Genomic DNA, 27,772 nt, shown 5'->3' with positions numbered 1-27,772 from the left:
GTGAGCTTACAGAGGACAATGCGCCATGAAATAACGAGATTAAGAAGTTTGTTTAAGTGGAAATTGTGTGTTCCTTTTATTTAGAGTTTCACCCTTTGCGGATGACATGTGTTTCGGCAGAATTCACATTTGCCTTTTTCAAATCCAGGCTAATTAGACATGTCACATAAAAGAAAAAGAAAGAAAAGAAAACTCAAAATGTGGCATAAAAATAGAAATATAAATACAGGAGCACACAAATTTTAACATTCCAAAACGTAGTATGCACTAAAAACACAAAAATATCACGTCAACATTGTATCCAGATAGGGTGCTCAAAACATTTATGGAAAGAGGGATGCGGAAAAGGATGGAAAAGGAAAGGGGAGGTAAAGTCCTTATAGTTGTGCCAGGGGGCAAGATATAATTGCTGGGATATAAACAGAGTGGCTGTGGTTAAGGCATTGATGAAAAATAAAAAGACCTAAATTCTTACCCTGATTCTGTTTCAGATAGATATCAGCATATTGCAAAGGAGAGCAGTATGTCATGGGGTTAATCCCACCTGTGTGAAATTTGTAAAGAAAGTTACTTGTGTTAGGTTTGAAACTGATGGTAATTACCAAACGCATACCCATCCACGCACATGTAAAAAAATCTATTGAATACAATTTGAGATTTTGGTTGGCATGAGTTATAAAGTCATGTGGCTTGTTATACACATCATTTTACAATAGGCTGCTAGGATGTTTAAGTTAAGTTGGCACGGTTCCGTGGCATACGTTCCAAGGGAAGGGAAATAATGTCACACATATGGCTGAATAGAAATACATTTTCTACCTAAACCCATATTTAAACTGGGTTTGGGTTCAAAACATCAAAGTGTCACAGTAAGATAATGATTAGAGGGCCTATAATAGCGCGTTTCACTGTCAACTAATAGATGCATTAAACTGGGTGAGATGAAAAGAAGAGAAAACACCTGTGGCAGTAAAAGCATACGGGAATGCTAAAAAAACAACAAACAGATTCCAAAAACACGTGTGCCACGTTCAGCAACACATGTGTGCCCGGAGTGGACTCAAGTTTAGTTCGATCCCCCCAAAGAAGGTGGGAACCGATGAGGATCCTACCTCATTCGGAACGGTCCTCCGTGTGCCGGGTGGTCTGCTACTGGAGCAATGGTTAGTGTAAACTAGTAAACAAATCCCTCTTTAGTTTCAATTGTTGGCAGCCATATTTAGGGAAGAAAATACGTACGGACACTGAAACACAGTAGGATGTGTCCATTCCGACATGTGCGGGATGAAAAAGGCAAGCAAGGTTTTGTTTGTCTGTTCTAGGAAGGCGAATAATTCGTCATGACTCTACTGATTACCATTGAGATAAGTTTTCATAAAAGTTACCTGATTGGTATGATATTTTGCACACTACATAGGCGACTAGTCCGAGAACCAGTAGAGGCCATCGCAGTGGGGCATTATGGTTAATGTAGTTGGAACCAACACCTAAGAAGGGGGAGGAAATGAAAGAGTTGGCCTGATGTATAGTGTGCTGGGCAAAGTATTGAGATGAGAGAGTGTTATTAAAATTAGAAAGAGAAACAGTTTCCAGATATTCATGAAAAGAATTATTAGTGCAAATTAGACATACAATGATAGCATGATCCAGGCAAACCTGAAAAATATTAAACAAACAATGCATCAAAGGAAATGTGCCATTTCATTATCAAAGTTCAATCCCCAATCTACTGTATGGTGATGCCAGATGAGTCTTGCTTCGGCTTGTCTGAGAAAAAGTTCTTGGTTGCCTCCTCTTATGTTACTCTGGATTTTCTGTAGACCAATGAATTGTATGTCCTTTTTTTCGTCCATTTGATGAAATATTTGCCAGTGTTGTCAGAGGGGCAAATTGCTGTCCTGACTACTTATTACTGAAAGGTGTTCCCTTATACGAGTTCGTAGTTCACCTATGGTAGATCCAATGTAAATAAGTTTACATATGCATTGAATTGCATAGACCACAAATTTCGAACGGCAATTAATTTGTTGTTTGATGGTGGTTTTAATCCCCTTGTTGTCTGTGAATATGGTACTTGCTGGAAAAGCATGCTTGCACATAGTACAAAAAACACATTTTCTGAAACCAAGTGCCGGTTGGTTTAGCCAGTTGCTCTTGATGGTTTCTTCCTGGTCTGGTAGTAGAGATGGACTGATGCTCATTTTATGAGTTTTAGCTTTTTTGAAAACTAACGTTGGTGTATCCTTAATGTTCTTGGAGATATGAGGATCAAGTTTGAGAAGGTACCAGTTTCTCTTGAGTGCTTTCCTAATTTCTTTGGTGTTTTCACAGTGGGTTATGATAAATTGTACCACATCTTGTTGAAGTTGAGGTTTGCTTTTAGGGGTCAGTGTTGTTATCCTTGTCATTTGTTTAGCTTTGGTTCTAGCATGTTTTATATCATTTCTGGGGTACCCCCTAGCAAGAAATCTCCTGGAAAGTAATTCACATTCTGATTAAAAAAATGAGGTGTTTGTACAATTTCTCTTGGCCCTAATGAATTCACCTTTGGGAATATTTTTGATGCCAGGTTTGTAGTGACAGCTGGTATCAAAAAGGGTTGAATTCACTTCTGTTTCCTTCCTGTAGGTCCTGGTTACTAATTTATTTCCGGAGACGGAAATTGCGAGGTCTAAGAAATTGATCTTTGAGTCACCTATGGTTCCTGAGAATTGTAAGCCAAATGTGTTATTGTTTGCTTGTTCCAAAAAGTCCATAAGACCAGTTTGAGTTCCATTCCATATCAATAGCACGTCTTTTTCTCAGACAAGCCGAAGCAAGACTAATCTGGCATCACCATGCAGTAGATTGGGGATTGAACTCTGATAATAAAATGACACATTTCCTTTGATGCATTGTTTGTTTAATATTTTTCAGGTTTTCCTGGATCATGCTATCATCGTATGTCTAATTTGCACTATTAATTCTTTTCATGAATATCTGGAAACTATTATTCTTTCTACTTTTAATAACGCTCTCTCATCTCAATACTTTGTCCAGCACACTATATATTAGGCCAACTCTTTCATTTCCTCCCCCTTCTTAGGCATTGGTTCCAACTACATTAACCATAATGCCCCACTCCGATGGCCTCTACTGGTTCTTGGACTAGTCGCCGATGTAGTGCGCAATATATCATACCAATCAGGTAATTTTTATGAAAACTTATCTCAATGGTAATCAGTAGAGTCAGGACGAATTGTTCGCCTTCCTAGAACAGAAAAACAAAACCTTAGCTTGTCTTTTTCATCCCGCACATGTCGGAATGGACACTTCCTACTGTGTTTCAGTGTTCGTACGCATTTTCTTCCCTAAATATGGCCGCCAACAATTGAAACTAAAGAGGGATTCCTTTACTAGTTTACACTAACGATTGCTCCAGTAGCGGACCACCCGGCACACGGAGGACCGTTCCGAATGAGGTAGGACCCTCATCAGTTCCCACCTACTTTGGGGGTATTGAACTAAACTTGAGTCCACTCCGAGCATACACGTGTTGCTGAATGCGGCACACGTGTTTTACGAATCTGTTTGATGTTTTTAGCATTCCAGTATGCTTTTACTGCCGTGGGTCTTTTCTCTTCTTTTCATCTCACCCAGTTTAATGCATCTATTAGTTGACAGTGAAATGCGCTATTATGGGCACTCTAATCATTTTCTTACTGTGACACTTTGATGTTTTGAACCCAAACCCAGTTTAAATATGGGTTTAGGTAGAAAATGTATTTCTATTCAGCCATATGTGTGACATTATTTTCCTTCCCTTGGAACGTATGCCACGGAACCGTGCCAAATTAACTTAAACATCCTAGCAGCCTATTCTAAAATGATGTTTATAACAAGCCACATGACTCTATAACTCATGCCAACCAAAATCTCAAATTTGATTCGATAGATGTTTTTACATGTGCGTGGATGGGTATGCGTTTGGTAATTACCATCACTTTCAAACCTAACACAAGTAATTTTCTTTACAAATTTGACACAGGCGTGATTAACCGATAACATCCTGCTCTCCTTTGCAATATGCTGATATCTATCTGAAACAGAATCAGGGTAAGAATTTAGGTCTTTTTATTTTTTCATCACTGCCTTAACCACAGTAACTCTGTTTATATGCCACCACTTCTATCTTACCTCCTGGCAAAACTATAAGGACTTTACCTCCCCTTTCCTTTTCCGCATCACTCTTTCCTTAAATGTTTTGAGCACACTATCTGGATACAATGCTGACATGATATTTTTGTGTTTTTAGTACATACTTCGTTTTGGAATGTTAAAATGTGTGTGCTCCTGTATTTTTATTTCTATTTTTATGCCACATTTTGAGTGTTCTTTACTTTCTTTTTCTTTTATGTGACATGTCTAATTAGCCTGGATTTGAAAAAGGCAAAAGTGAATTCTGCCGAAACACACGTCATCCGCAAAGGCTGAAACTCTAAATAAAAGGAACACACCATTTCCACTTAAACAAACTTCTTCATCTCGTTACTTCACAGCGCATTGTCCTCTGTAAACTCACCCAAAACAGAATCAGTCAAAACAAAATTAAGTGCCAGAGTGGAAAGTAGTGAAAAGTAGTGAAAAATATGGCTGTGCTCCTTCCAGTCAATATAATAAAATAATGTTTGTGAAAGGCTCCACAGCGTGTGTTGTGCCACTTATAGTTCATAATTAGTATAAGAAAGACTTCTCAGGCAGCACATATATAAATAGTCACATAAGAGTGCAGCTTGCTACACCGTTGAAGCAGAAGGTGGCATTGTGGAGAAGAAGGAGCGGGGAAGGCCAGACCCGGCACGTCACAGTGGGAGGGGAATGGCATCTACCTCATGAGATGCGGGCCAAAATCAAGGCTGCAGCCACACAGGTGATGCAGCTCCTCACCGTGGATGATAGAAGGCTTGGGCACGTCGGACTTCCTCAGCGGATGAAAGCTTGCTTTACGCTGTGCTCCGGTTAAAAAATGGTATGTCCAAAAGAATCAAATAGTATGAGAAATGCCTTATGTATGAATGTAAGTGTCCCCAGAAATGCACCCCCCTTAGTGAGAGGCAATAATGGACACACCCCAGAAGGGGAATGAGGCCAGGACCAAGTGCGGGTGAGATCAAAAGAGCTTTATATACTTCAATATAGGGCATGCAAAGGACTCTGCAAACTCCGAGAGCGCTCTGTCTGACAATAGCAAACACAGTCAGTTATATTACAAATACACGTCATGCATGAAGTAAGCTATAGGGGCCACAGACTCTTAGGGATTGGGTGGTGATGGCTAGGTGGTATACAATGTATACAGTTGCTTCTCCAGAATTGGCGGACGTTGGTGCTGCGCCACCTGGGGTGGGAGGTCAGCTGGGCTCATCGTGGTGTAGCGCCGGGCCGGACATGCCTTGTAACAACGATTGATAACTAAACTAACATTTGCCCTTTTGGCCACACATTCCCACACATTCGTCAAACTTCATCTGTCCTGTTGATTTGCAACTCTTGTAAGCGCTGATCTTGGATCAATACATGGCCAGGAACATTGATATGCGATCTGGAGTGTCTCAATACATCAGTTTGTGGGATACCTCAGGTTCAAACAATCAGGTCTCATGGGCATAGTCAGGGGCATGGGCGGGGGTGCTTGACTAACCATCCTTGGCAATTTCGGTGAGGGATGGTATTACGATCTGTTGGTACACGTGTGGGCGCTCCCCTTTCTAGGGTCATTAACTCGGGGTCGATGGAGGTACTACTGGCCCATGGGGGGCATGTGACTGGTGCCTGAAAGGCGGTGGGATTTAGGACCAGGTAGCTTGTAAGTCATGGAGTCAGGCTGTGGCGGCCTCTGACACGGGGGAGGCTGGCGGATGCTTGAATTGGGCCAACCACGATGAGCAGGATCGGCTCGAGAGGGCCTTGGCAGGAGGAGGGGGAAATGGCCTTGCAGCTTCGTGCGTGGCATCTTGCACAAGGCGGTTTACTGTTGTATGGGTGAGGGGTGACTAACACCACATCGGGTTTCTAAAAGCGCTCATATGTATTTGCATTAACATGGGATACTAGCTGGGGATCGTACTTTTTTACATAGCATTTCACATCTACAGTTGACATATGAACATGAGGTAGTGTCAGGCAGGTGTGTATAAAGAGAGCAACACAGGTTATTGCTCACTGTTATCAGCTGTCCAGTCTTTGTACATCTCTTCATTATATACAATATCGGTTGCATATTTTTCTCTTTACCCATTCTCCTTTACATTAGCAGCGAACATTAGTCAACAAGGCACATATTACATAAATGGTTTCTACTTATTGCAAGGGTTTTCGGGGTGGGTATAGGTGCGAGGTGTCACGCCGTCTATAGTTGTGGGGCTTGGTGCAGGGTCAGGGCCTGTAGGGTTTGGGCTGGTCTCAGTTACATCCTAATGTTTCCGTTCATGGCTGGGGCAATGATGTACTGCGGAAGGTTAACAGCTACAGTGTTTTATTTTGTTGTTTGCTCACGTCTGGTGACTCGTGAGAACGAGTCCTTAGCGGATCTGCCATGCAGTGGGAGGTGGGAGAAGTGTGGGCCTCTGTGAGCGTGGTCAAGTGGGGGTCACTCTGCAGCGTTCAGTGTCTCTGCCTTGGGTTAGATCTGCACATTTCTAGCAAGATGGGGATGGCTTAATACAAGATGGTGTCTATGCTCTGCCACATAATGTCGTGGTGCAGCCCCACGTGTCGGTCTGCAGCCGCCCTGCCGCCTGGGCCTGGGGGGCCGGTGGGCTGCCGACGAGTCATGGGTCTTAACCAGGGTGGGACATGCAGTGGGAGGAGGGTCCTATTGACCTACCCTTCCCTACATTTCCCCCTTTCGTTACTTAAGTAACTAATACCTTAGCTCCCCCAGTCGTTCGCGCTTTCTCAGCCAACACTGCCTCTTCCCAGGCTGGCGTTCCTTTTATTGGCATCCAGGCTCTGCACACCCCCGGAGGCTTTCCCCCCTTCTAGCATACTCATCTGGGGTGCAGGTCATATATATACATCCCATATCTCCCTCCAGGTCCACCCATACCTCTGTGTACCACTCTAGCTCCCGGGCTCCTTTATTGTGGTTGATATAACCTGTCCACTATATCCCCGTCATAATATTTGGGCACCATTCTATATTTGGATTCTGAAGCCTCTCCAGTTTGTACGTGTGCTTCCTGTTGCGTCCGTGCCCTTCCTCCGGCGCTGCCCATTATCACCATCATCATTGCTCCATTGGGGACTACATTGGCGCAGCATCGAAGACCCAACTGGCACACACAAAAAATCACAAGTAAAAACACGATGATGGGCATTAGTAGTTTCACAGCGAGCCCCATTCAGGAAGGTACCCATGAAAAAAGGTTATCGAACCACGTGCTTGGGTCGGTGCCATCTTCCGTCTTCATTCGTTCCCCTAGGTTGTGCACTGCAGCAATGACGTGTGATAGTGTTCCATTATCAGCATCTTCAGAAGGTACAAAAGTGCAACAGGCACTTCTGATTTCTTTCGGCAAACACCTCCATCCATCGCTGTCAACAGGTCTAGGACATACCTGTTTTGCATTTTCATGAGTCTCAGTGCCCTTAGTTCCACTTTGATCACGTTGAACCCTTCTTCAGTGTCGTTGGCCAATTGAATCAGCTCCCACCGCGTGATCTGCAGCCATTTTGCATTTGCTCGGACCTGAATGCTTGGAATGAGGGAGGCGAAGAAGCTTTCGGCTGAGCTGAATAACCTGTACCTGTCTTGGATCTGTGCCAAGAGTTCTGAGGAGGCCTTTGAGATATAATTTGATGACCTCTGTTTTCTGGACATGATTTTGTCGGTGTTTCCTTCTGATAGGGCGTAAAGTGATGGCTCTTCAGTGGGTGAGGCATTGATTGTATCTTGAGTCGTCTTCCGGCCCCCTTGGCCGAGGTGGCTGTCCGGTATTACCATTAAGGCTGAGTGCAGTGTCGCCAGGGAACATGTGCCCCTCCATGATGGTGGGAGGTGCATGTACGCCCGCTTGCCACAGACCCAGTAAGTGTCCATCAGGGCTGCTGTTCCTTTCTTCATATCTGGGATCATTAGCCTCTTGCTGCAGTTCGTGTTTCTTCCCATGTCAATTTCCCTTCTCCCAGGAAGCAAAGTTTGTTTGAGATTTCTTTCTGTAGTTCAATGCTTTTTCTGTAGCGCTCACCCAGGTCAATTTTGCCACATGTTCTGACCACACTATGGCACACGTCTTTGCAATCCATTGTAGTTTTTCGGTAGGCAGCCCTCGCAGTGCTTCAGCTTTGCCCGTTACCACATCATCTTTCCATTTGTTTTCTGAAAATAGTGTTCCTTTTATTACTAAGAATGGTTCTTTGAAGCATACCACTCCTTTTGTTCTTGAGTAGCACGTGTTCTCGTTCTGCAGCATTTCAAAAGATACTGTGTGTGCCTGGAAGGTGTTCTTAATTCTGCCCAGAGTGAGATGGAGGAGGCACTGGGCATCTGCAAGAGGCAATTCTTGCGGCATTAAAACTTTAGGTGTGCCTGAGGCATGGGGGATCAGGGAGCACACATAGCAACTTTCATTAGTTGTTCGTTTGGCTGTGGAGCTCATGTCTGCATACCATTTATTCGATTGGTGTGGGTGCCTGGGATCCTCTATCGTGTCTAGTTCCAGGCCATAGTATTCGTCATATCTCTTCCTACCTGTTTCCCTCTTCCTCCTGTTTTTTAAGGAATGTTTTAGCATGCCTGGCTGCTTGCAACAGGGACTCCCTCTCCCCGGCCCTCTCCTTCTCCCATTCCTCATACAGAGTAATGATCTTGTTAGCCATTTTAATATTTTCTTTCATTCTCTCTGTGGTGTAGTCATTTTCTCTGGGAGGACTGATTGTCGTTGTGGGCAAGGTAGCAGTGGTGCCATATAACCATGATCTAACAGATGGGTGTCGATCATTTAGTTAATGTACACTAAAATTTGTGGTGTGGCTTTGGGGCTTCAAATGGATGGTCGGCTTGTTGTTAGTATCGTTCTGACATTTTGCCTCGTCTGGATGTGGGCCATACCCCCATACCAGCTGAAAGCCATCGCATATTAAATAGTTACCCTCCTTAAACGGTTTGCTTATATTTTCCATGTTTGTTCCATTACCTCCCCCCTCATTTATCTCAATGCAGATAAATGCTATTATGTAATATGTTGTTAAGCCAAACATGAGTGTAAAAAATATAATGGCACAGACAGTCAACCCACATTCGTATGAGTATGTTCGCAAATCAAAAACATTTCTACTACCAGTGTCCCTATTGCTAATCGTTGCAGGCTGTCTGTTCATTGCCATGATTACTCCTATATGTTGAAACATAGAAAAGGGTGCATTAAGCATACAGTGCAATTATTTTTTGCTTTTTCCACTTTCCAGTAATTCTCTAGAGTGAGAGAGAGAGAGATCATTTTATGCTGCTTCACACTTTGTCATAAACATTGTCATAATACAGTTGTCAGTTCAATAAATTTAGCATTCTCTTGTTTTTACATTTCTTTTATTCATGCACATTTAACCCGTCGGGGCCCTCTGCACCTTCTACTGATCCCACGCTTTCATAGGCTTTTTGGACGTCTGTCAAATGTATCCAATATTTCAAGCCCTTCACTTTCACTGCTATGAGTGTGCAAAACACCACCTCGTATGGGCCATGAAATCTTGGAGCATTCCACCTACGCTCAAAGCTCCTGACATACATCATTTCCCCTGGTTCCAGCTGACCTGTCGGGCTTTCTTTCTCTGTAGTGTGTGTTTCATTCTCCCCATCACTTATGAATGGTGGTGCAAGTTGTCTCGCTATCATTCGTGCTGCCTTAGTAAGTTTTGTCAGGTAGTCATTAAATTCTTCTCCTAGTACAGTTGCACTTCTGTGTGCATCTGAATGTCTACAGAGGGGTGAGTGTGCTGTGTGCATTCGTCCCCTGTCACGATCTCATGGGGCGACAAATGGTGGTCCTTGCTTGGCTGATTCCTCAGCTCAAAAATGGGCCAAGGGGAGACAGTGCACCACATTTTTCTAAGGGTGAAACACAGTTTTGAGAGTCTGCCTTTTAGTAATCCGTTTATCTTTTCTACCATACCGTTACTTTGCGGGTTATAAATCGAGCATAATTTATGTTTGATTCCTAGCAATGATGTCACTTCTTTAAAGAGATCATTCACAAAATGTGTGCCGTTGTCAGAGTGAATTACGTCGCAAATTCCCCAGCGGGGGAATACTTCACACACGAGAAACTTTGCAGCGCATTTCGCATCTGGGTGGGCACAGGGACCTGCCTCTACCCACCGTGAAAACAGGCAAACTACCACTATCATGTACCTTGCTCTGTTGCATCTCTCACCCATATCTGCATAGTCGATATGCAGCTCTGTGAAAGGTCCTATCAGCTTGGGTATCGTTCCCCTTAGTGTTCTCAAAGTCATGCCGGCATTGTATATCTGGCACGTTGTGCATTCCATTGTTAGCTTGGAGAGTTGTTCCTGTAATCCTGGAATGAACCAGTTTTTTTGTATCTCGGCTGCGATGTGCTGCCTTGCGTTGTGTGCTGGGAAGTGTAGCTGCTGGCATGCCACTTCTAATAACTTAGTTGGCATCATTACTTTACCTGTGTTGTTTTGCCGCCATAATAAATTAGTTGCCGACTGGCTGCATCCTCTTTTTGTCCACAACTCTTTTTCGTCCTCAGCTGCCTCTTCCTGTAGCTCTAGTATTTGAGACACTGGCATGGCATTGTACCCGTCCGGGACACCTTCCTCCGCTTCTCTTCGCATTAAGTAGTCACCTGTGTTTTCCTTTCTTAAGTATGATGCCTCCTTGGCAGCCGCGTCTGCTGCCACGTTGCCCAAAGAGACAAAGTCAGTGTTATTGGTATGGGCCTGGCATTTCACTATTGTTACCATGGTGGGTTCTTTCAATGTGTCTATGAGTTCCCTTAACAATTCCGCATGTTGTACGGGTGAACCATCTGCCCTGTTGAACCCCCTTCTTACCCACCTGGCAAGCCCTCCGTGTACTGTTGTGGCCATATATGCTGAATCCGTGTAACTCATTACTGTGCATCCTTTTGCTGCTCGTAATGCTTCAATTAATGCTACCAGTTCTTCTGCCTGTGCTGAAAAATGAGCCGGCAGTCACTGCTGTATTAGGACCTCGTACTCACCTTCTTCCATTCGCATGACTGCCACCCCCACATGTTTTTCTCCAGTTTCTGAATTTATGGAAGCTGACCCATCTATGAAAAATACCTCTCCTTCCGCCAGTGTGTTCTCGCTCACCACAGTTGTGCCATTGTCCTCGCCCTGATATGTTGTGCAATCATGTGCCTGGATATCCTCTACAGTGCATGGTTCTGAGATGAATCTTGCGGGGTTAACCACCTTGCATCTTACCACGTGTATATTGGCGCTTGACAGTATTACCTCATACGCGGTGGCTCTCTGTGTGTTTAATGTGCTTTTTGATCGCTCGAGTATGGCAAACAATGAGTGTTCTACATACAGTGTCAGTGAGCACCCTATTACTATGGTGGTGCTTTTTTCAATAGCGAACGCGACGGCTGAGAGAGCCTGTTCGCATGCGAAATGTCCCTGCATTACGGCATCCAGTGTCCCACTGTAGTATGCCAGAGGCTTGTGACCTAGTGACGTTTTCTGGGTTAGAACTGCTGTCATGAGTGCTCCCTTGCAGTGCGAGAATAGGTAGAACACTAGTTCATAATCAGGGGTCGCGAGTACTGGTGCGCTTGAAATGAGTTCTTTGAGTGATGTGAATGCATCACACGTCTCTGAGTCCCACTGTATTTCTGTTTTTTCCTTTTGTGCCTCTTTGAGTGCCTGGAGCAATGGGCGTGTATATGCAGCATAGTCTAATATCCAGGCCCGACAATAGTTGCACATCCCTAGGAATTTTTGCATGTCTTTCATTGTCTTTGGTCTTCCCACGGCCGAGATAGCCGCTACTCTGTCTGGTATTATTTTCTTGCCATCCTTTGATATCAATTGCCCTAGGTATAGCACTTCACGTTGACAGTATTGTAACATTTCTTCGTCCACTTTGTACCCCTTTTGGGATAGTAATGTTAAAAGGGCTATGGAGTCTTTTCTACACTCTGCCTCATTTTTACTGCAAATTAATAAATCGTCCATGTACTGTATTAATGTGCTGTTGGCAGTCATGTTTCCAAGATATTCATGCAATATTCTATTGAATATGCTGGGGCTTTCACAATATCCCTGGGGCAATCTGCAGTGTTCGTACCTCCTCCCCCCTAGGGTCAGGTATCTGCACTCTTCTGCGAGTGGTATTGAGAAAAATGCGTTTTTTAAATCCACCACAGTGAAGTGATATGCGTCTTTTGGTATGCTGCATAGGATGGATGCCGGATTTGGGACCAAAGGGAACTCTTTCTGGATGACGTCATTTAGTGGGCGTAAGTCCTGGATCATCCTCCAGGTCCCTCCTTTCGCTTTTTGATTGGGTAAATACAGGTGTTACACGGGGAGTTCAAGGGTACTATTATCCCCTGTGCGAGAAGAGCATTTATTGTTTCTTTTATCCCTTCCTCTGCTTCCTGGGGCTGGGGTATTGTTTGACCCGGGGCAGAATTGCTCCATGCTTGAGATTGATCTTTACTGGTGTGACCCCATGTAGTAGCCCTACGTCATGGGACCGGTCATCCACAATTGCCATGGCACTGACTGCATGTCATCATTAAAGAACGAAGGTGGGGCGCCCACCACTGCCATCAGCTGTACTGGCACCTGCCTTTGCTGTATCATTATTTCACAAGCGATGGCTATTTCCATGATTATTTCTCTGTCACTCTCTGAATCTGTGAAAAGCTCCTCGTCTGACAGATCTTGGAGTGCAATGTCAACTTTTATGCATAATACTGTGTGTCACTTGCAGCCGTGCATATCCATTGCAATTACAACTATTCTTTTGGCTGTGATTTTTACTGCATGTATGTCCAATGACATCACTGTTCCTGGCACTATCTCGGGGCTGGCTATTGGGCGAAAGACAAATTCGGCTGGTACTCTCCATTCTAGCTTTTCCAACTCCGGGACCACTCTAGCTAATGTTGTTAGCCCATGAATGAACATATCTGGGTCCACGGGTATGCCACGCACCTCTGGGCATGTCGCTCTTGAATATATCACTAGCATTGCACGCATAGAACACATCCCTGGGGTTGAGCACACAATCCCTCCCCTTTTTGTTAATGAGATAGTCATGTTCAATTTGCTGAGGAGATCCCTTCCAGCAAGTTCACGGGGGATTGTTCATAATACAATAGGGGTGCCCTCACTGTTTTTCCCCCCACTGTAACGTCCAAATCTTCAGTGTAAGGAACTTCAACCACCGCCCCAGAGAACACCTGTGTCTCCAATTTGCGATTAGATAGCGGAAACCGACCTTCGCGTAAGCACGATTTTTCGGCTCCCGAATCTACCATAAAGATGAATCGTCTCTTTCCTATCTCTGCTCCTATCAATGGTTTCTCGCTTGCATTGAAGGTTGTCGATAGGATTGGACACGCAAGTGCTCTCTGTGGGCTGTCCTGTGCTGGATGCCTAGTTGTTCCCCCTTGGCTGAAAACGTTACCTGAAACTACTGCTACTCCTCCATATGGGGCAGGCGCACCGTTAGATGTCATAGTGAATGGGTTGTTTTGAGTGTATGTTATGTGTTCACTGCTTTGTGGATGTTGTTGAGTGTGGTGTGGTCTTTCCCTGTATTGCTCTTGGCCTCTTTGGTCTTGCTGTTCTCATCCTCCGTCCCGGGGCACCCCGTATGGGCTCCCCGATGGGGGTGCCCGTAATACTGATCATCGTGGTAACTCGGGTTAGGCCTGCTCCTGCATTCGCACGAGAAATGTCCCCACCTCCCACAATTCCAACAATTTCCTTGCCCCCCTCTCGGTCCTGGTCCCCCATTTCTGCCATTAGCTCCATATCCCTGTCCACCCCTTCTTCGCCCCCTGTACCCACCTCTTCTGTTGCTGGGGTGCCACACTTGCCACTGCAGTCCTCCGTACTCCTCCTGTCCATTCCACTGTCTTTGCCTGTTATCTGCCCAATTTGCAGCCATCCTCCCCTGTATCGCTACTAATCCCCCCTCCTCCTACTCTGGGTCTCTGTCATGTGGGAGTGCTGCTACAGATGCTGCAACCTTCACCAGTTTCGTTTGTACTAACTTGGCTTCGTCTGCCAACCTCTTTTGTGCCACCTCCTTTTCTCGTTCCTTAATTCTTTTGCAATGGTGCACTATTATGCTCTGTATCTCTGGCCATCCTTTCGCTTCGATCCCTGCTATTTTGCCAAGCGCTTTTTGCCCTTCTTTTGGGAGCCCTCTCTTTATTATGAAGTAAAATAACGATGTTGATTGGTCATATGGTGTACCCATTTCAGCTCTCCACATCTCCTGTACCCGAAAAATGTAATCCGTAACTTCTTCCCCATCATTCATAGTGCATTGCATTACTGACTGTAAATCTGGCGTGTCTGGGAATGTTTCCTTCAATGCGTCCCAAACGCGTGCGCGCACGCTATTGAAGGCAGGGCCATCATGTCTGTCACTATCCAGCGTTATTCCCGGGAAACCCACTTTTGCCCACACCCTGTCTGATTGGTCCCCTACTGCTGACACAAGTAAACCTTTGACATCTCCAATTGCCAGGGGCACCCCTGCAGTGCGTTTCTCAAAGGCATATATCCACTTGCTAGCTCCACCTGATAGCAGGGGCAGAACTTTTAATAAGTTTTCCTTATCCATCTGTGCCCAAGGTATATAATTTGGTCTCCCCGCCCCCTGTGTATTAGTGGGAGTTGTAGTCGTCCCTTACATCCTTTCCCAATACTCATCTTTGTTCCCTTTTTCCCCACCATGGCTATCCTTCCCGTCCTGTTTCTTAACCTCCCTGTCCACTCCTGTTCTAGTGTCCTCCCCAGTGGTGTTTCCCCTAACTCCTCTAAACTTCCACCTGCCACCATTCCCAATATCCCAGCTTCCTGCTCGTCTTCGTCTAGGTCACACCACAGCTCTTCTCTCCCATCACCTTCCACTCCTTCTCCCTCTACACTTCCTCCTATATTGTTCACTCCTACTTCTACTATCTGGCTGGGCTCCTCTTGTATTCTGAATAGTATCTCCCCTTTCTTCCACCCTTCCTCATTTGACTTATCTAAGGGGTGGGACCAGGACAATCGTTCTGACCTTGTTGTATTTGGCTCACCTTGTTCACATAGGCTTTGTATCCTTGACAACTCTTCCCTTGCTATTGAGAGTCTGGCGTCTAAATCTTCTGTCAACTTACATATGTTTACCGAGGGGGTACTCACCTGCCCATTTGATCGGGGGCACTCGTATGGTGGTGGTGCAGTTGGTCTTGCTGTCGGTGTGGGGGTGCTAGTGGGCACGTATGTGGGATCACTGTATCCTTCAGCGGGTGGGGGTTTATTTAGAAGTGGGTACAATCGAGTCACCTCTATGACTCCCTCTTTTCCCTCGTCCTCCTTGCTACCCTCTGCTCTCGCTGATGGGGTAGCCGTGAGGGCGGGTTGATCAAGTGTGGTGTCTATTTTCTTTGGTGGAGGTATTTCCTCGAATAATCGAATATCTCCCTCCTATTATGAAATTGTTTTCCCTTGTATTTTAGGAATATGCAGGTTGCACCATTCTACGACGACCCCCTCTGGGTAGAAATAAGGTCTTACATTTTTTTTTTTAAAAAAGGAGCTGTGTGAGGGTTGAGGGGGTCGTCGCAGAAGGCGAAGGGCAAGACAGGGAGGGTAAATGCTATATGTGTATGCTGAGATATGATGAATGTCTGTGGTGTGTTGTGCACATTGTATGGTTGTGATTTTCTGTAATTAAGTGACACTATATAAAAGCATTGTTTCAAGTACTTTTCTAGGGGGGTACGATCATTGTAAGTATGGCCTGGTAAGATTTGACAAACCAGCACTCTTTTTGAGTAAAAGTGCGAGTTGTTTATTATAACGTGAAAGGGGTTAAAGTCCCATGTACACAGTGACCCACACATAGTGCCAGAACAGACTAATACAGGAGAACAGAGTAACACCTGTCTAGGCATGGGAGCGGTGACACCCCTAGCACACATCTGTAAAAGTTTACCAGGCCAGGCAGAAAGAATAACTAAGTACCATGGCCAATGGGTAACGGAACTGAAGGGGAGGGTCTCCCCCAGGTCTGGCCACAAGGAGGGTCCTTTGATAAAAGTGTTGTGGACCTGGTAGCAACCTGCATATTCCTAAAATACAAGGGAAAACAATTTCATAATAGGAGGGAGATGCTAGATCTATGGCGATTATTCGAGGAAATACATCCACCAAAGAAAATAGACACCACACTTGATCAACCCGCCCTCACGGCTACAAAACTAATGGACTAGGCGGCCATCTTCTTCTGCTGGTGTATTCTAACTGTTAGTTATGCTATAGTTTATTGACTACATTTTGGCTGAAGGAATATTAAAATGGCATTTGTTAAATATGCTGGTTACCTATGTTTTGGGGTAACAGAGGTATTGTTACATTGAAACCAATGACTTTTTCCCACATATGCAGTGTAGTGCCCTGAAGTAGTTGTGGCTCCAGCGTAGTATACTATACTGACTGTTGTGAAGGTTTTCTTTCCAAGAGATACTTGTCTGTGTATGAAGCCTATAAGCTTACAGTTATTTTGGTACCGTCTGCATTGTACCTTAGAAACATTAGTATGACATATTGCCTATGTGAGTTTATTTGTATGGTGGAACAATTGTCTGAATTGCAAACAGTGCATAGTATGCCATGATTTGCATTGTGAAGAAGCTGGTGAAATGGAATGGATTCACAATTTGATGCGGATACATACATAAATCTGTCATTAGGGTGTAGTCTTGTGAAACATGGTTGCATAGAGTGCATTTATGTTTCCACGTGTATGAAATCTGGAGGATTTCATTCATAGGGATGTTTTTGATTTCTAGTATTTGTAGTAAATACATTAGGAATTCATGTGGATATTCTTGTGTGTGTATGGCAAATTGTACCATTCTTGCACAATAGTCAAATTCTTGTGTTATACCCGAGACACTGCAAGTGTTGTCAGGATTATTTGTGGCGTTTCTGTGAGGACAAACATTTGCAAACACAACTAGTCTGAGACGTTTAAGTAAGTGTTGTGAACAATTGGTGGCAATTGAAGGAGAAGATTGCTTGTCACATTACAATAACAATTTACACCAGTTTTGTTTGGGAATTTAAATGGACCAGAGAGTTCTGTTTGTGGATCGTTAGATGGGCCTGTACATCTTTGTGGCGAAGAGATATTTGTGTCTTTATTTTCTGATGGATGTGACCTTGACTTTGCACTAGTTAGTTTTGTGGTTCTATTGTTTGATGCAGGAGTTAGTCGTTCATTTAGTGGTATTGTTGGGAAATCTGCTATAGCTTCTGTTTCTATTATTTGTCTTTTAAAAGGTTTCTATTTTTGAAGAAACAGGGTACATATTTAAATGCGGGGTGATTAGTGCCCATAACCTGTTGTATTCAAGGATGCAAGGAATATCAGCATTGACTTTGCTTGCATCAAAGTTAACTGGGAATCGACCATTCAGTGTACGTAGACGTGAAAGTGTTACGTAACCTATACCTTCTTTAAACACTTTGCTGCTGATGTCAATCAATGCTTGATCTAGGGCTAGACATGTGATTTGTGAATAGTGACAGCATATGCAAGTGCCAGAGAAAATTGCTCTCTGCGTATATACATCACTTTGAAAATAAGGAAACGTCCTATGGTTCACCAATGTGTTTAACCTCTGCAATTTTGTCGAAGTGGATATTGACAAATGGAATGTTGTTGTCATGCTGCTATGTCTGGAAGCCAACAACTGTACCAATTGCTCCATTGACTAAGCCTTGCTCCACGTTAAGGTTACGTTTAACCTCGACCATCTACCTCGAGTGCACCAAGGACGGGCCACGCGGTACGCAGGAAAACAACCAGTGCCCTACCAGCCCCACTGCAACCCACCCAGGACCAACAGACACCTGCCCCTGCACCCCTGGACACACAATTGACACAGGCAGAGGACACATCTGGCATGGACAATGATGGCACACAGTCTGCTGCTGCAAGCGCAATTGGGGAGAGGGCTGCATCGGCACAGCATAGTGCCAACGAGGAAGCTGACCCTGACGATTACGGCAATGCAGGACTCGTCCACTCAGAACCAGGACACCCTTCGCCAGTTTTCATCTGAACAGGGCAGCCATGGAGAGTGGTGTCTGACATTGCACAGCCCCATATTGCATGCAGTATCACCACAGAACCCACCAATCACCACCCACACTGCCACACGGGACCTTGAGGGACGTCTGTCCAGGATGGAGGGCCAGCAGGAGGAGATGCAAGGCTATGTCAAGCAGTACCTTGCTGAAGGGGAGTCAACACGCCGTGTCATCCATGACAGCACTGCGGCCGTAATCCAGGCCATCAACTCAAGTGCACATCAAGTGCGCGATGGCTTCAATGCCTTGGGACAGATCCTGACCAGTATTGCTGACAGCATGGAGCAGCGGCAAACTCCGGCTTTGGCGTCAGAACCCTCTGACTCGTCCACATCGACCACACCAGCGAGTTCCAGGCAGACCAGCCCCATGTGAAGGTCCCTGCAAAGTGCACGGCGCTAAGATATCCAAACCCCACCTCCGAAGGGGGCTCCACAGTAGCAGTGCCACCCTGCAGAATCTCTTTAGGAACACATCCAGGCACATGTGCCATTGTTGACTTTGGGCGTTAGGGGGAGGGTGGAGGGTGGTGGTGGGTGTAGTACTGGGGTTTTTGGGGGTGGAGAGGGTAGCGTGAGGGTGTGTGGGGGAGGGGTGTATGGGGTGTGGATTGTTGAATGATGTTGTTCAAAACATCACTTCAATACACCTGCTGTGTACAAAACATCACATGAGTGGACATTGCTTCTTTGGTGTTTGTCAATGTATTGCTTCATAGTGCACTTTGCCCATATACCCACACCCCCAGTGCCCACAGTTCCCAACACATGGCACCCTCTGCATCCCTGTACATCAGAATGACTGGTCTATGACCAATTGGCGCACTGCGAGACCCTCAAGTTTATCGCGTCCTGGCCTATGTCCAACATCTACTCCTTCCTCTCCTTTTACTTCATCAGGTGGTGGCAGCTCCATGTCAGGTGGCAGGGGTACGCTCTGACGGATGCACATGTTATACAGCATTGCACATGCCACGGTGATCTTGCCCACCTTCTCAGGCCTGTATATGAGTGCCCCTCCCGACCTGCTTAGGCAGCGAAACCGTGCCTTCAACAGGCCAAACGTCTGCTCAATGTCCACACGCATGCGTGTATGTGCACAATTGAAGTCCTCTTCATGCCTGTTGTGTGGATTCCTGACATGGGTGAGTAGCCACGCCTTCAGAGGATAGCCAGCATCACCTGCATGGGAGCAGAAGAGGGTATGTGTAAGGATAATGCTCAGTTGCCATGTGTGCTCAGCCTGTACATCTTACAAGTTCACATGTACAATCCCGTCAATAGCAGCCACATCCACATGACTATCAGCCCTGTACAGCACATGCCATCTGTGTCTTTCATGTTCCATAATCCAGGGGGGCTTATGGAACATGAAAGACACAGATTCATACATTGTCTCACTGGAGGTCTTAGCTAATGCAATGGCAGATACAATCCAGACCCTACAGCAGGAGCTTAGGAGTATGTGTGCATACATGGTCCGGAACTGTGTGTCCCTGGAATACCTCCTCAACTCCCAAGGTAGAGTGTGCCACCTATTGCACATTCCCTGTAATGTCCTTGTGGATGGCAAGGGCCAGATAGAAACTGATGTTGCCCACATAAAGGCACAAAGTAGCGTGTTAGGGGCAGTGTCTATGGTATAAATTCCCCAAAACAAGAGTACATCAAACTGGTTTGGTCACTTGCTGCCTGATGTGAGAAGCTGGATTAAACAGCTGCTCATGCTAGTTGCATTCATACTTCTGAAACTGATGAGCCTAGTTATAATAATAAAAAGCTGTACTTTTGCCAATACACACCTGACCCATCAACTTCCTCTCCCCTCTTGATATCTTATAAATTCCCCATACCTGACTCGAATCTAGATAGTGAAGGCATTACCCAAGATATCCTCAGGCTGGCTAGTATGTAGAATGAATGCTAGGGAGAAGTATATAGATGCCTATCAGCATCTAAGTGGGAACTGCAGAATGAGAAACGCATGTATGCAACATGTAATATTCGTGCAACTTTAGCTGCCACTTTGTGGGTGAACAGCTTCCATCTTCTTTTGCATTGTTTAATCTTTTAGTCACCTGCCCTATCTTTTCTTTCCATATGTGGTTTTCACTCTGATCTACAGATTTGTCCCCAATTTCCTTTGTGTGACTCTTGCTGGGTGGTCAGCATGGCATAATTTGTGTTTTCTGTCTGGAAGGAGGATATTTCCTCTGGGAAAGCATCCTGTGCTCTCATTGCACATACAAACCCCTTGAAAACCCTAATCGGATATCTTGGCAGCTTATGTCTCTGTGACATATGGTCTGGTAAGGGGTGGGGAGGCACTCACTTCATTGCTTCTTGCTTGTTTTGAATTGTTACATATATTAAATGAATACACGGCTACTGCAAAGAACAGTAGCACACTTTTCCATGGAAACTGGCCACTGTGTGTGGATCTGTCTGTTCGTGTGTTCCTCTAAACATTATTTCTCATCTCATAGAGTGCAGAGCTGGAAGGATTTTGGGTGGGGACCAGATGGAAGATTTCTGACCCCTACAGAGCCATCTACTGGAAGGCATGTATTTGGTTGATATGTTTGACAAGTAATCTAACAAGTATATTGTCGTTATGATTTCTTGGTATTCTGTTGTATGGTAGTGTATTGTGTTGCTGGCGGTTTTAATGAAAGGCATCTTGGCACTATTGAAATATGGGTTCATATTGCATCACACTGTGAGATAGGGGGAATGGTTGCAAGTGTATGTTATAGATAAAAGAGATTTTAGAATTTTTTCTAAATGTCATCTCATAAGGCTGATTGGAGACTGTTCAAGTTTTGCAGTCAAGACCAGAGCCAGATCTGCCACTCAATTTAGTCCTCTTGAAAGTCAGAATAATAAAAATACCTGTGAACTGAGCTTTTTCATTGGATTTTGGTGGTAATATGTGGTAATATGTCTGAGATAGAGGGTTACTTCTGCTCATATATATTGCTTTGTGAATCAAGCAAATTATATATGATGTGGCATTTAGAACGTGCCTGTACACAAGTGTTTCTGGGCGTGACATGATAAGGAGGGGGAAACAAGGGAGGACAAAATAATGATCTTACCAGGCCTTGTGTTATTCAGATCGTGCAAGTGTGGGGAAGAGGGGAGGGGAGAAGTGCGGGGGGGGAGGAAGTGCAATTAACTCACAAGTGCAGCCAGTAGGCGGCTCATAAGTGCAGAAAGAAGAGACAGGGTTCTGTTGAAGATACATAACTTTAAGTGCTGGGGAGCCTGGAGGCAGTGCAAGGGCAACTGGACATGCAGTAGCCTGGGCCTGAGTTCAGAGGGTGACCAGGTGACCAGTCCGTGGAGCAGTCAGGTGCATTAGCAGGGGAGAGGAAGAGAGAAAGCAGAAGTGAAAAGGTAGGTCTTGAGTTGCTTCCGGAAGCAGAGGTGGTTCTTGCCAAGTTTGAGAGGGATGCCCCAGCCAAGGAGATAGATCTGCCCCCGACTCTCTGCTTGGAGAAGCATCTGACCCTCAGAGAGTTGAAGGTGGATGAACGGAGAGCTTGAGAAGGAAGATGTTTTGGAAGAGAAAGTTGGAGGTAGAGGGGTCCCGGTCCCCAGAAAGCTTTGTGGACAATGCAGAGCATCTTGAAATTGATCCTGGCAGCCCCGGGGAGCCAGTGATGAGATATGAGAGCTGGAGAGATATGATCCCTGGGCTTGAGGCCAAGAACAAGTCTCACAGTCCTGTCCTCGATAAGTTGTAAAGGTCAAAGATTAGAGTCAGGAAGATTTAGAACAAGGCTGTTGCAATAGTCCAGCCTAGAGAGGACCAGAGCCCTGGAGACAGTGAGCTTCTGGGGGAAAGTGAGAAAAGGAAGAATACCTCTGAGGATGTGTAGGTGATCGTTTGACTACTTAGAGCTGTCAGAGATGTGAGGAGAGAAGGAGAGGGTGGAGTCAAAGATGACACCAAGGTTCTTAGCCTCACAGGAAAGAGCAGGAAGAGTGCCCAGAGTGGGCACCCAGAGAGAGAGAGGAAAGGAGAGAGCGGGTGTCCCATTGAGGAGGATATCAGTCTTACTGGCATTAAGGCAGATATCTTTGGCAGGAAACACCATTCCTGAATGTACTTTGTACACACTGTACTAAAATAATTATTTCTATTTCTCTTACATTGCATAGTGTTCATGACAAAAGCATGCCCCAGGTGCATCATGTTCAGTCCCCACAAGCAGAAACAGAAGTCGCATCCCCAAATTTAAATAGTCAAATCAAGAACTTGTCAACAAAATTGAATACACTAACTAATAAATGTGAATGAACTTGTACAATGCGTGAAAAAACACCTGATTACAAATGTTTATTTTCACTGTTCCACTTGCAACTGTACCCATTGTCCCCAGCAGTCATCCCCAGCCAATTCTGAACATTTTACCCAAAAATGATTTGTTGAAACCTCAGTCCTTTCCTGCCCTCATGATTATTCCACAGAAATGGCTAATTCTCAGATTTATTTTTTCCATTCCGCTACCACATCCCTTTTTTAAATAAATATATGTTTTCTACTACACATGTTTTCTGTATAGTTGTGTGGTATTCCCTTGTTTTTAAAATGTCCCATTATGAGATGGCAGACGGTGCAACTGTGTGAGGCGTCCGCAAACAAAAATGACAGGATGTCCATACATCTTCATGTTCATACGGCATACTTTTAATTAGTCTGCGGCCACCGCCCATGTCCTACAGACATCCAGCACTTGCATGCTGACATTTCCCACCTGAAAGGTGTCCGGTTTGGATGTCAGGGCAACGGACATGTCATCATGTCACCACGCCCACGTGGCGTAACCACACAGACAGTTTTAAAGTATTTTTACAACCAATCTAAAGTGTTTCAAGCACAAACCTTACCACTGCACAGCTTGCAGGCCCTTTCTATGTTGATCTGGCAGCTTTTTGCAACTTTCAAACACCTATTTTTTGACTTGGTAGTACCCAAACAGCAAGACTGTCCATGGACTGTTCCTCCAAAGGGACCCACACAGTACTTTTCCTCATTCTCAATCTGGCTGTCCAGGAGAGAGCATCTGGAGAACACCTGCTTTCAAAATCTCTGAAAACCTGCTAGAATCTCATCTCATATGGCCATCTTTGCTTCCCAACCACCCCCACCACCACCACTTCAACAACATGGAGTGCGTCAAGAGGGGATCAGGCGTGGTGATACAGGGGGGATCAAGAAGAAGAAGAGGATCAACTGGAGGTAGTTCAGAACTCGAAGTAAGTCCTGGGTGTGGCAATTTTTCCCCACCGTTGAAAATGTTCCGAAGGCACGTGCAAACAAGGTTTGATGCCCTCAGTGCCAAATTGTACTCAGTCGCGGGAAACCTGGCTTGTATTCCTATGGGACTACTTCCATGAGGTGCCACACCAAATCGGCCCACCAGTGTGCTCTGAGAAAGGCAATACCTTTCTCATTTAAGAGCAGGTTGACTTCCTCAACCACATCATTTCTGCTCCTGTCAACAGAAAGGATACTTCTTTGGGGAAGAGGATCCCATCAGTGGCTTCACAGACCATACAAAATGATGTTGACCCTACCTTTCAAGGGTCACTGTGCTATGCATATACTGTAAAACTCCAGTCTGTAGGAGGGAGCCGCTTCGGAGTGCTTTCGAGGCTGCAGTACACTTGAACTCTCAGAGTACATATCTCATCTTAATAAAACACATCTGCATCAGATACTACTGTGTGACTGGGCGACATTTCTATTTCCAGTTTCACTGAGATCTGCATCAAAGAAAACATAGTACAGATATGCTTGTATTTAAAAAAAAAAAAAAAATGTGAACTCTTTCACAAATACATTCACAGTTTAATATGTTGGCAGCACATGCATACCTCCCAACATCACCCATTCCAATGTATAGGTGCTTTGTAAGTCTTTCTTTTTTCCTTTGCATTTTACACTCAAGTATTACATTCATGGAAGAAGATGACATGGACAAAAAAGTAACCATGCTGCATTCCTGGATTATAACTACTATAGACAACATCGCCAAAGAAGAACCCTTCACTTCTTCTCATAAATGGGCAATGGCAAAATGGTTCTCCCCACTACTTAGCACCATGAAAAGGAAAAACCGAAGACTAGAACTTGATTGGAGAAAACAAAACGCGGCAAACAAAACGCGGCGAACAAACTGAAATTCCTACAACCGGGCATACAAGAAGGAAATACAAAAAGCGAAGAGGAAACACTACGACAACCGAATCTTCGAAGCACCAAACACCCAAAAAGAACTCTTCAAAATCAAAAACCCTCTGTGATGTAACAACACCCCAACTCCATCCACAAAACTTTGCAATGACCTTGCAGACCACTTCAAAAACAAAATCACCAACATCCAACAAACTATACAAAGCAGACCGTCTGATCTGACCACGATCCCAACCTACATCCAGGAAGAGCACCCAAACAAACTACAAAGCTTTCCAGAAATATCAGTGGAGACATTCGTCAAATCGGTGAATGAAAGCAATAACTTGGGGTACCCTGAAGACCCCTGCCCACCATACATATACAAATCGATTCTTAAACAAGCAACACCCATGGAATATCACAGGAACGTCCTCAACCTTTCCATCGCAACTGGGAAAGTGCCACAAGCCTTCAAAACTGAATACATCAGGCCACTACTCAAAGATACAGCAGGAAATGTAGAGGACCTCTCCAACTACAGACCCATCTCCAACATCCCGTATACAGCCAAACTGCTCGAAACGTTCATATACAAAACAACCCAAGAGTTTATAGAAGAGCACATGCCTACTAGACCAGGCTCAAGTTGGCTTCAGACTACTGAGAGGAACGGAATCAGCTCTACTCTGAATATGGGACGATCTAAAAATCAACACAGACTCGGACAACAGCACTGCCTTGATAATCCTAGACCTATTGGCAGCATTCGACACAGTCAACCACAATACCCTCATAACAAGATTAGAAGGACTTGGAATAACAGACACTGCCCTACTAGGGATCAAATCTTTCCTAACAAACAGAATGGAAACCGTATGGATGTAACCCTTCAAATCCAGCCCAAGAGATTCCACCTGCGGAGTACCACAAGGATCATCATTCTCCCCGCTACTATTCAACATCTACCTGTATCTACTTATCAGAATCATCAAAAGCCACGGCCTCACTTGCTACAACTACACTGATGATACACAAAAAATCTTCAGAATACAAGACAACCCGGAAATAAACTCAACGCTAGAAAACTGCCTCTGTGATGTATTCTTCTGGATGAACGCCAACTCCCTCAAAATCAACCCAGGCAAAACTGAAATAATGGTCACAAAAAATGGAGGAGAAAACCAATTCATCCCTTGGCCAAGAGAACTCGGGACAACCCCTGCACCCTCGCTGATTGTAAAAAACCTGGGGGTTCTGATGGACAATCATCTCAAGCTAGAGCCACAAGTAAAAGCTCTCCTCAAGAAATGCTTCTTCCTCTTGCGAGTGGCAAAGAGGATCTTACCGTTCCTATCGTTCGCCAACAAAACAACCACCATCATCGCCCACGTCATGTCCAAAGTAGACTACGGCAATAGCCTATATCTAGGCATGCCTGAACAACTCTTAAAAAAACTACAACGCATTCAAAATGCGGCAGCCAGACTACTTCTGAAACTACCCTGAAGAGAACACACCGCACCAGCGCTGAAAACACTACATTGGCTACCAATAAAACCACAAATAAAATTCAAAACAATGTGCATTACGCACCGAGTGGTACACAACGAAGGCGCTGAGTTCCTAAGAGACAAACTGTGCATACATCAACCAACAAGAACACTCGGATCAAGCATGGACATCCGCCTGGAACCGAAACCCTACAACAAAAGAAAACTTGGAGGATCCTCCTTCTTTCACCAAGCCCCGAAAACCTGGAACGACCTTCCAAAGCACATACGTAACACAAGAACCACCTATTATTCAGAAATTACTCAAAACCTGGCTTTTCACGTCATAACTAGAAAGACCGGCCACAGGGGCACACACACAACTAAAACATCAATGAACCTAGAGACCCTGATCCACATCTAGCAATAAACGGGAAGAACCATAAGGTAAATATCCCAAGACATACTAAACAACTTACCGGGAAACAGCCGCAATATGACCTAAGACCGTAAACGTAGCAAGACAAAGACAGAAACACTAGGACGAATCATCAAGAGGACCATGACCTTAAACTATAACCATCCCCTACAGTGCTAAGTGCAACATATAGAGAGGGAAAGGAAGCACTGCACCACTAGCCACAATCCAGGGGGTGAGAAACAGATGTTTCTTCACCACACACTGTCCACCATTACACAGCAAGAAGCACAATGCCCCACCACACAAAAAAGCAACTAAACAACAGCACCAAGAATGTTCACCCCAAAGAAACCAAAGAACCAACGGAAAGACAGTCAGGACAGAAGGAAACGAACGACTGACTACACAGGCACCAAGATGGATGCACTAGGATGCCACATCAACACCACCACGACCCTGAACCATTCAAAGCCTCAACTGACCAGTGTCACATTAGATAACCTGAGAATATATATTACCTACCTAGTCCCACACCTTAGGAAAAGGTTCAGATGCATCTACCAATCCAAACTATACTCACTATGATACAGCTGGATCAGCGCAGCACCACCAAAGCGAGTCGGCCCACGAGGAACCAGCAACAACCCAACCGAGGGGTATACAACTCCAACGGAACCAGAAGTACCTGAATCTGGATACAGACCTCACTAACCCAACCCTCAATCTTCTGCATACTTAACCCACACAAAACCACACAATCATCTCTCTCCCAGCAATCCGCACGCACTTTACCACACTGCACCAACAACACATAAACATCACCTACAGCACTCGAGGCCTCGCCCGATCCAATTACTAGCACCAAAGCCCAGCACTCGGTGTATACCGAGCGGAAGCTGCCAACAGCACACCACTTTTCCCACTCTCCTTCTCCCCTCCTCCCGACTAAACCTACCCGTCCTTCTTGTTTACAGATCCGCCAGAGCGCCTGGGGACCAATTTCGTTGGTGACGGTGCGCTATATAAGTACCTTTAACATAACATAACATAACAAATCTCTAGGCAAACATGTGTGGTAGAAAAAAATACTGGATCCGACATCAGGCTGATGTACGTTGTATGCTAAGGAACCTAGGACCACCCACATGTTTTGTTACTTTAAGTTGTGCAAAGTTAGCATAGGTTGACTTGCACGACTTTGTATGCACTGTAAACCAAAATAAAGATGGAGAAGACATAAAAACACCAGAAATCTGTTCTCGTGACACTGTCAATGTTTCAATGTACTTTCACCATGGCTTCA

At 44.9% G+C, this 27,772-nt stretch overlaps 1 long non-coding RNA gene across 1 annotated transcript in view; it reads left to right on the top strand.

Annotated features, from left to right (window-relative positions):
* Positions 1 to 3,364: 3,364 nt before the first annotated feature.
* LOC138481752 (uncharacterized) overlaps positions 3,365 to 27,772 on the top strand; it is a 50,972-nt gene continuing 26,564 nt past the window's right edge. Inside the window, exons 1-2 of the long non-coding RNA XR_011274381.1 lie at positions 3,365 to 3,461; positions 4,028 to 4,095. This is a non-coding gene — a long non-coding RNA (uncharacterized lncRNA). The remainder of the gene's footprint in view (positions 3,462 to 4,027; positions 4,096 to 27,772) is intronic.

This window comes from Ambystoma mexicanum, chromosome 5p, assembly GCF_040938575.1.
Source record: "Ambystoma mexicanum isolate Mex_15411 chromosome 5p, UKY_AmexF1_1, whole genome shotgun sequence".
Lineage (NCBI taxonomy): Eukaryota > Metazoa > Chordata > Amphibia > Caudata > Ambystomatidae > Ambystoma > Ambystoma mexicanum.
Note: the sequence above shows the minus strand (reverse complement) of the source record. Positions and strands in the feature narration are given on the sequence as shown.